This window comes from Cryptomeria japonica, chromosome 3 (assembly GCF_030272615.1).
Source record: "Cryptomeria japonica chromosome 3, Sugi_1.0, whole genome shotgun sequence".
Classification (NCBI taxonomy): Eukaryota; Viridiplantae; Streptophyta; class Pinopsida; order Cupressales; family Cupressaceae; genus Cryptomeria; species Cryptomeria japonica.
The window spans coordinates 827391112-827401237 of record NC_081407.1 but is presented as its reverse complement, the minus strand read 5'-3'; positions in this window follow the sequence as shown (position 1 = coordinate 827401237).

Below are 10126 nucleotides of genomic sequence, written 5' to 3'. Positions count from 1 at the left end.
AGAATGACTGCAATGCAGCTACACGTCAAGGAAGGGTCACCATCTAGGGAGTCCCTCCCCCACCAAACCCCCCACCCATGTCTTCCATTCGCCGATATGACCTCCTTGATCAACTTGGGAAGACACCTGTGCAGGTCTCCATTTTGGAATTTCTCAAGACCTCCCTGGTCCATAAAGAAATTTTGGAACAAGCCCTTCTCCAATCACACATTCTAGATAACATCAATGCCACCCAATTCCAAGCCCTCATTGGAAACCTTGCTGCCCAGCAGCACATTGTATTTAACTCCAAAGATGCTCCTGCAGATGAAGACCATAACAAACCTTCACACATCAAAGCTCTTATCCACAAGCACAAGGTCAAACGTATCCTGATAGATGGTGGGTCCGGGCTCAATCTGTGTACATACAAATTAATAAAACAGTTGGGACTTTCTGAGGATCTGATAGACACATCAAGAAGGATCACAATAAAGGCATATGATGATGGAGAAAGAATTTCAAAGGCCATGGTCACCTTAACTCTTCAAGTGGGCTCCATTACAATTGAAACCCCTTGCCAAGTACTAGATCTTGACCTCCCCTACAACATTCTCCTCGGGAGGCGATGGATTCATTCCTTGTAGGTCGTACCCTCCACCTATCACCAATGCATCAATTTCTCCTATAACGAAAGAGAGATCACTATCAAAGGTGATCCCCAACCTTTTCAATATTGCAAACTATTAGAGGGGATGCATCCGTATCATTGCCCACTAAATAGACCCTTGCCAGTGCCTCCATCTAACACATCAAATGTTGCCTCCACATCATCCCAACCAGATAATCAAATCAAGATCTTGGACAATGGTTGTGGAGAATACAAATTGGAGGACATCTTATTAATAGGCAACCTCCCTCTCTCTCCTAAGTCATTTGGCAAACCAAAAGAGATAAAAATGGACCCAAAACTAGTCATGCAATGCCAAAACACCACCTTCCAGCAATGGGGCCCACTTGATAATGAGAGCCTCAAAGTAGATATCTCTTCATGGCTATAATGGGAAGAAGATGAAGATCCAACAAGAATATCTAAAGAAATGTACCCAAAAGCATCTGCCATAGTTGAAAAAATGGGTTACAAAGGACACGACTTGGGACTAGAGGAGAAAGGAAGAAAAACACCTATAAATCCTATCTCTTACAGATACAACAGAGGCTTGGGGTACACCCCGGTGCCTAAGATTACTGTCATTGGTGCCCCTTCTAGTCCTTCTTCAGATATCGAAAGTGCTGACGAAGAGGAATTCCATGAAATGCCTTATGAATATGAGAAATATATCTTCTTGGATGCTTACATCAATACCATCACCCCCGTAACCCCTCCCACTTCACATGAGCTACATCTTGTCCATCCTAAACTCATTGACTGGGGCCAATGAGACAAACCCACTTTAGATATCTACACCGATGATAATGCTCTCATTGCTCTCTTAACAGCACAAAATATGGAAGATTGTAGCAGAATCAAGGGTATTCAACTACACGAAAAGGGATACTTTGGTAGTCAAGTCAATGCCCTTAGCCACAAAAAAGATAATAAAAGAAAAAGATATGATTCCCTAGGTGAAAACCTCCCTGAGGCACCTTTGGATGAATAAGAAATAAAAACAAAGGGTGTATCTGAAAGTGAAAACCTGGAAAAGGCACTTGACAATGAGGGATTTGATCTCCGTACCATTGGTTACCTTCCACAAGACAAATCAAATTTGTTGATAGAAGAAATAGACAGCATCAACATGGGCACCGAGGTCAATCCGAAAAATGTGCTCATTGCCAAATCCCTCATAGAAATTGAGAAATAAGACTTCATCAACTTCCTTACAGAGGTAAAAATCAATTTTGCATGATCCTATTCCGATATACCAGGGTTGGACCCTGCCTTGGTGGTTCACAATCTCACCATCCGCCTAGATGTAAAACCTGTAAAACAAAAATTGTGCAAAAAGCACCCACATATTGCACTCCTGGTCAAGGTAGAACTCCAAAAGTTCTTAGACGTAGAATTTATCAAACCACTAGATTATGCTGAATGGGTCTCCAACATTCTACTTGTTGGCAAACCTGCTGGGGGCATCTGCATCTGCACAGATTTCCAAGATCTAAATATAGCTTGTCCTAAAGATGATTTCTCGCTCCCCAATATAGACATGTTTGTGGACCTTATAGTAGGACATGAAATGTTATCACTAATGGATGGGTTTTCTGGATACAACCAAATCAGGATAGCAGATGAGGATCAGCATAAAACTGCATTCACAACACCATGGGGTACCTTATGTTATCGAGTTATGCCTTTTGGCCTTAAAAATATTGGAGCTACGTATCAACGGGCAATGACAACAATTTTTCATGACCTCTTGCACAAAATTATGGAGGACTACGTGGATGATCTACTAGGAAAATCCAAGACAAGACAAGACCACATCCCCATTCTAAAATAGATCTTCGAAAGATTTGAAAAATACAAGATGTGCCTAAATCCCAAAAAGTGTGTGTTTGGCGTCACATTGGGAAAATTACTGGGATTCATTGTTTCCTGTAGAGGCATCGAGGTTGATCTCACAAAGGTAAAAGCTATTATGGAAATGCCTCTGCCAAAAACTCTCAGACAACTGCGCAGTCTCCAGGGAAAACTCCAGTCTGTTAGATGTTTCATTTCATAGCTAGCAAAGAAGTGCCATCCATTTGCACACCTATTGCGTAAAGACACAAAATTTAAATGGGATTGCCTATGTCAAAAGGCCTTTGAGAAATTAAAAGAATATCTAGCATCACCTCCCATATTGATGCGTCTTGCTCCTGGAAAACCCCTTATTTTGTATATATGTGCTACTGTAGTGGCATTGGGGGCATTATTAGCGCAAACAGATGGTCAAGGGAAGGAACACACCATTTACTACATCAGTCGGACATTGGTAGGATATGAACTCAATTACACCCCCATTGAAAGAGCATGTTTGGCATTAGTGTTCAGCACACATAAACTATGACACTATATGCTAAATAATAAGACAAAATTAATTGTTAAAATTGGTCCACTTAAATATCTCTTGTCCAAAGCTGCTCTCACTAGAAAAACCACCAAATGGGTCATGTTCTTAAGCAAGTTTGACATTGAATATGTGGATAGAAAGGCAATCAAGGGACAAGTCATTATAGATCAGTTGGCTAAAGCTCCACTTCCAAGCGACCATCCTCTTCTCACAGAATTACTAGATGACTTCATTATGACTATTACCACATCCTCCACATGGAAACTATATTTTGATGGCTCCTACACTCAAAATGGATCGGGGGTAGGAATATTATTGGTCACACCTCAAGGAGATGGCATCCCCAAATCATACAAGATAGCCTCTGCATGTACCAATAACATAGCAGAATACGAGGCCCTCATCGCAAGTTTATGCTTGGCTATCCACTAGAAAATAAAGGAATTACAAGTCTATGGCAATTCCCAACTCATCATAAAACAAGTGAATGATGAATACCAGACAAAAGATGATAAACTCCTTCCCTACCGTACCATGGTTGAAGATCTTAAGAAACATTTCATGACAATCAAGTTTGACCAAATCCCATGAACAAACAATAGGGCTACAGATGCAATGGCCACCATTGGCTCCCTCCTTCAAATGCCAGCACATAATCAGAAGTGCAAGTTCTTGGATGAGCAATTGTTTATACCAGCATACGACCTACCAGAGCCTGAAATGGTGTGTGTTCTCGTTGGTCCCGAGTCCCCTTGGTACCAAGAAACCTTTGCTTTCCTTAAAGACAACACCATTCCCCCACACCTCACCAAAACCCAATAGAAAACCTTCATCCACTGATGTGCCCATTACACCATCCTTGTAGACGCCTTGTTCAGAAGGCATTTTGATGGTTCCCTTCTAAGGTGTTTAGATAAACAAGAAGCAGAATGGGCATTACGCAAAGTACACGAGGGTATCTGTGGGGCACACTCAAGTGGACTCACATTGGCTAAAAAACTTTTGAGAACAAGATACTATTGGCCTGAAATGGAAGAAGATGCATACAATTATGCGAAAAAATGCATCCCTTGCCAGCAGCATGGCGAGAAGATTCATGCACCGTCACAAGAATTGCTACCATTCATTACACCATGGCCCTTCTCATAGTGGGGGCTCGATCTCATTGGGAAAATCCACCCTTCATCTTCCAATAGACATAAATTCATTATCACCGCCACCGAATATTTTACCAAGTGGGTAGAGGCTATCCCTCTTACTTTCACCACTGGCAAGCAAATATCCAAATACATCCTAAACTACCTAATCTGCCGATATGGCATCCCAAAAGTTATCATCACAAATAATGGTAAACAATTTAAGAACCAAAATGTCAAAGAAATCTACCAAAAATTCAACATCCAACACTGCTTCTCCACTACATATTACCCCCAAGGCAATAGCCAAGCTGAGGCTTCTAATAAAACCCTAATAAAAATCCTCAAAAAGACAGTCAATGAAGCAGGTCGTGATCGGCACCTCCAAATCCATCCTGCATTGTGGGCCTAGCACACCTCCATCCACACCCCCACAGGTGCCACTCCTTATTCCCTAGTATTTGTTTTCGAATCCATCCTTCCCCTTGAGATCGAGATCCCCTCTCTAAGGGTATCATTGCAAAACATCCTACCAGAGGAAGAATACAAAATTGCCCACTTACAAGAGATAGAATTGTTAGATGAAAGGCACCTCAAGGCCTTGAATCATCTCTAGGTATATCCAAACCATCTGCACATGAGTTATCATAAAAAAGTCAGAACCCAAGAATTCCAAGTTGGTGATCCTATCCTCATGGAAAATTAGAAAAATCTACAAGAAAGAGAAAAGAAAGGCAAGTTCGAGCCTAATTGGCTTCGACCATATCTAATCATAGCAAAATATGGATCAGGTGCTTATCAGTTGGCTACTCCTGAAGGCGATCCTTTGGATGATCCAATGAATATCATGCACCTCAAAAGATTTTATGCTTAGTCCTAAGAAAGTCTTAAATTGTCAAAAAAAAAAATCAAGAAATTTTTTTTAAAAAATAATGAGAAAAAGATCCTAAAAAAATTGTCACTTTGGTGAAAACCTGGCAAACAAGCACCTTATGACACAAAAAAATAAAAAAATCAGAAAAAGAAAGAAAAAATAATCCATCCATTAGTGAAAACCACTTGGTGGCGCTATGGACAAGTACCTTGGTGAAAACCTCTGTGCAGATGCCAAGGTAACTAACCGAATCCACTGTCTATCATGTTGATACTACAAATCATCTGCCATCCAACCCACCCATGCACAACATTCCTTCTTTTCTGCCTCTCAATAAAACATGCATATGATGATGAAGTCTTCACCTGAGTCATGAACAAGGAATGTCCCATTGAAACTGATATTTTATACCTCTGTGTGTAAGCTTCAAGAAGTCTTGAGAAACAATCCCAAGTCCATCCTAGTTCTACTCTTGGCAAGAGGTATCATGCGGTCGCAAGGAAGAGACTTGTTAGATTTTCTTAGATCTTTTCATATAGGCTTGCATCTTTTTCCCTATGACTACCGCTATTTATGACTACCTGGGTTCTTCCATATCTAGGTACATTATGATAGGTGCATACTGGGGCATATTTCATATGGCATGTTTTGGATCCTTCTTGTATAAATCGGTGACCTGGTACTAGTGTTTATCAACACTTACCTTCTCATGTACAAGAGGTATCAATGTGTTTGAGGGTTTCCTTGCACGAACCCACAACTCTATATTAGTGTTTCTTAATACTTGCATTGTTGCATGCAAGAAATTCCCATTTGTCTACAGAGTCAGTCCACGCCTTGCATTTCTCATGGAATCCTGATTTCTATAATCAATGGTGCAAGTCACTCAGGGCAACATAAAACTAGGTTGGCTCTCCACATTTGTTGTGCACAAAATCTCACCATCATTCCATCAAATCCTAAACTCAATAATCCCATGGAGTTCTCAATTGCCCCCATTTTCCTCCGCAGTCTAGCATCTTGTATTCTTCTTTCCAAATACCTCACGACTGCTTCATATTTGTTCCTCATCTATCCCTTCCACCTTAATTTTTCTTCCTCTATTTTTTTTCCTCACATAATCAATTCTGATTCTGATTCATGTCTTATATAGGATGTATCTTTCCTGAAACCAGACACTTCAATCATGTTTTATACAGGAAGAATCCTTCCCGAAACTAGATGTTGTGATCAATCATGTCTTATACAGGATGAATCCTTCCTGAAACCAGACATTGTGATCTGATCATGTCTTATACAAGATGAATCCTTCCTAAAACTAGATGATGTGATCAATCATGTCTTATACAGGATGTATCCTTCCTGAAACCAGACACTTCGATCATGTCTTATACAAGATGAATCCTTCCTGAAACCAGACGTTGTGATCAGTCATGTCTTATACAGGATGTATCCTTCCTAAAACCATACACTCCGATCATGTCTTATACAGGATGAATCCTTCCTGAAACCAGATATTGTGATCAGTCATGTCTTATACAGGATGTATCCTTCCTGAAACTAGACACTTTGATCATCTTTGTCTTATACAGGATGAATTCTTCTTGAAACCAGAGTGAATGTAGATCTTATCAATCGAATCAAATCAAATCTATCGGGATATCAATTTCACAAAACTCCAAAGATCAAATACCTCAATTGATCTCCCGAGGGGGCATCACCATACCATAATCTATCAATCAAGAGCCAGGGCATCCTATCAAACCAATATCAGCATCAAAACAAGATTATTCTTTTAATGAATGTGTCATCACACCTCGCTTCAAAGAGGGGCAAAATGTAGACACTTAAAAATAATTATTTTAATTATTCCTCGCATAATTAATTAATTAATTATGTTAATTCAAATTCCTCCCAATATTAATTAAATATAATTAATATTGTCACTATAGCATATGATTGATTTATTTAATAAATCAATCCCTTTCTTTATTCTTCTAAAAAAATCAAATCCTCACAAATCTTCCTCTTAGCTAATTAATTTCAATTAATTAGTTAACCTACATGATTCCTACAAATCATCTTCTTAATTTATTCTTCTAGAAACTCCCTAAACTCACTTAACATTATTCTTTTAATTTTTTATTCCCTCCACTCATTCTCTCTCCTAGTCAAATTCTCCTACAAATATTAATCCCACCTAACATTTCCTCTAATCCCCCTCCTAATGAGTCGTTAATGGTTAATCATCATGATTAGCCACAAAGTCAACTCTTTGTCCTTTTCATCCAGCCACTAGCTTTAAATGCTCTTTTCCTAGGTGAATGTAAGATTTTCAAAATCACACATTCCTCTAGGCATCCCCTCTCCGAAGGAATTTTTAATTCCTTTTTATTCCTCCAATCCCCATGATATCCTTTTTTGGAGAATTCTTAATTCCTCCAATGCATCTTGTGGAGTGTGGAGATACGAAATGTCTTTAAGGCATATTTCTTGGTCTCCACACCCTCTCTTGGACCTTGTGTGGGCTCACAAGTAAATCTTAGCCCTTCATCTTGAATTCATCCTAGCCATTCATTTTCCTCTCCTCTTCCTATAAAATAGGGCTCCATCCCTTCATTCAAAACATCTTGAAATCCAGTAAATTTATGCTACCCTTTTGAGCCCAGGAAATCATCTTGACAACTTGATCATCTCATCCTTATCATTTTTCAAATCCATTCCATTTGTGCACAACATTAGAGAGCCATCCACATCCATCAATCAAAGGAGCACATCAAGTGGAGCATTATCAAGGGGCACCTTCACTTCATCAAGCTCAATTTGAAGGAGAAGGTAAAATAGCAAGGTGAAATGGTCTTTTAATGATATTTTAGCATTCTGCATGTTTATTTCATTATGTTTTGATCATTTGACCTTCAAATCTATTTTCCCCTCTTCAAGTCAACTGCCTCGTTTCTAGCAGTTGTCAAAATATCGTCAGGGAATTCTCGGTTTGACTTAAAGTACTAGTCTTTAGATCTGAGATCACCAGGGACTCTAGGCTTTCTATCTCTATCAGTTTGAGGGTGAGAGGAACAAGAGCCATGAGTAGAATCTAGGGTAGCAGAAGAGTCATCAAGGGATTCATGAGAGTAGGAAACCAACTTTTTATTGGGAAGGGCTTGTTGTTTGATTTCAGCTTTTTGGGATGAGCCAGTGAGGGTTTTCACAGAGGAGCCTTTTCTTTTCAAGGGCTTGGTGTATAAGGATTTCTTTGGTTCAGACTTAGGGGGAGGAATCTCTTCATCTTCCCAATCAGTGTCCCATTCACCTTCATCCTCAGAGAGGCTTATATCAATATTATAACCTTTCGAAGCTGAAGGAAAAATTTGGTTTGATGGGGCCGACATGTTAACAAACTTCAAACATATTAATAAGATAAAGCCCGTATGCAGGACAGGGTATTTCCTAGGGCTTTTACGGTGTTTCTTAATGCTATGTTTCAGAGAGAAAAATAGGTAGTGAGGAAAATAAATCCTTACCTTGTGTCAAAAATGATTGAGGGGATAAAGTGGTAGTCGTATACTTCGGTAATTCTGCCATCCACTATGATATATTCTATAATAACTCTGAGCACCTCCCTCCAAATTGTCTTAACCTTCCTAGAGTCAAAATAATTGTTAGATATTTTGACTAGCACCTCCCTTTCCTCATCAGTTTTGGGGAAATTTATGACCACTTGATCTGAGAATTTTCTATCGTGAAAGAACTTCATCCCCTCTGTGGAGAGTCTAGTTATTTCCTCAGTTATATTTTCTGAATCCTCTTTAATCTAGATATTTTTAAAATTTGATTTACTTACAAGAACAATTACCCAGAAAGATCTTATGGCTTTGACTATATGATTAGATTGTAAGCCCAAGGAGAGTGCCACAACCAAAATGAAGTTTCCATTTTGATCTTTTAACACTCCCCCACTCCCAGCTAGCCCAAAATTACCCTTGGATGCCCCATTAAAATATCATTATTGTTACATCCCTCTTCTGCCCTAATATTTTATCATTTTCTAATGCATTGATATATATTGTTCTATATCATTGAACAATGAATCATAATGCATTTGTAAATGATTTTGATTGGGGATCATTAAGTTTAAATAAGCTACTTAATCATATTTAAACATGCTAGAGCTAATGATTATATTTCAAACTAACTACAATGTTTTGATGATAGTCGATGCAAGAAACTCATTATCCTCTAAGAAGGGAGGGAAAATATCATCAAGAATTAGAGGTATGTAAATTGATCAATCAAGATTGCCATATAATTCTCTAAACCTATAAGTGTGGTCCTATCATGTTTTGTATATTGAGCCTATTATTGTGGAGTTGTGTCTTAGGTATCTATTTAAGTTGATTCAAGTTTTTGATAGGTGAGATTAGGATATCTTCTTGTCATAGATTCTTGGTGTTGAGCTTAGTCGGCGGTTAACCATGCTCATTCAATAATGGTATTAATAATAATTTTGGGTTTTGCCTTAAGTAATTTAAATGTGATATATTCAAAATAAAATGACCATGATTGCTTACTATATGGACTACATATTTATATAAATAAACATGTACATATATGTGTATCTACAGAAAATAAATTAGTGAGGCACAAATATTTATACATATATACCTATATATACATATATACCTATATATAATATGTACCCCATATTGTATGTATTGTGGTTGTAAAGTATCATTATTAATACTAGAAGAAATAATAAATATAGTGATACATGAATGTAATGGCCCAAAGCCATACTAACTTGAGCAAGAAACTTCATTATTTCAAACATATATCTTTGTAATAAAATTTATTATGCCCATATTTTTTAATACAACGTTAGACTTAAGTGAATAAACATGAATCTCATAAAAAATTGAAGGAATTCAACTTGGTGCCTAAACTTAAGAAGGCTACCATTATTTAGAAAACATTATAAAGAACTTCATATCATCACATTAAGTAGAATACGACTACCACGGTTAGCTTATAAGCGGGAAATTTAATAAACACATGAATGTGAGTGAAGGTATCCACTCCAT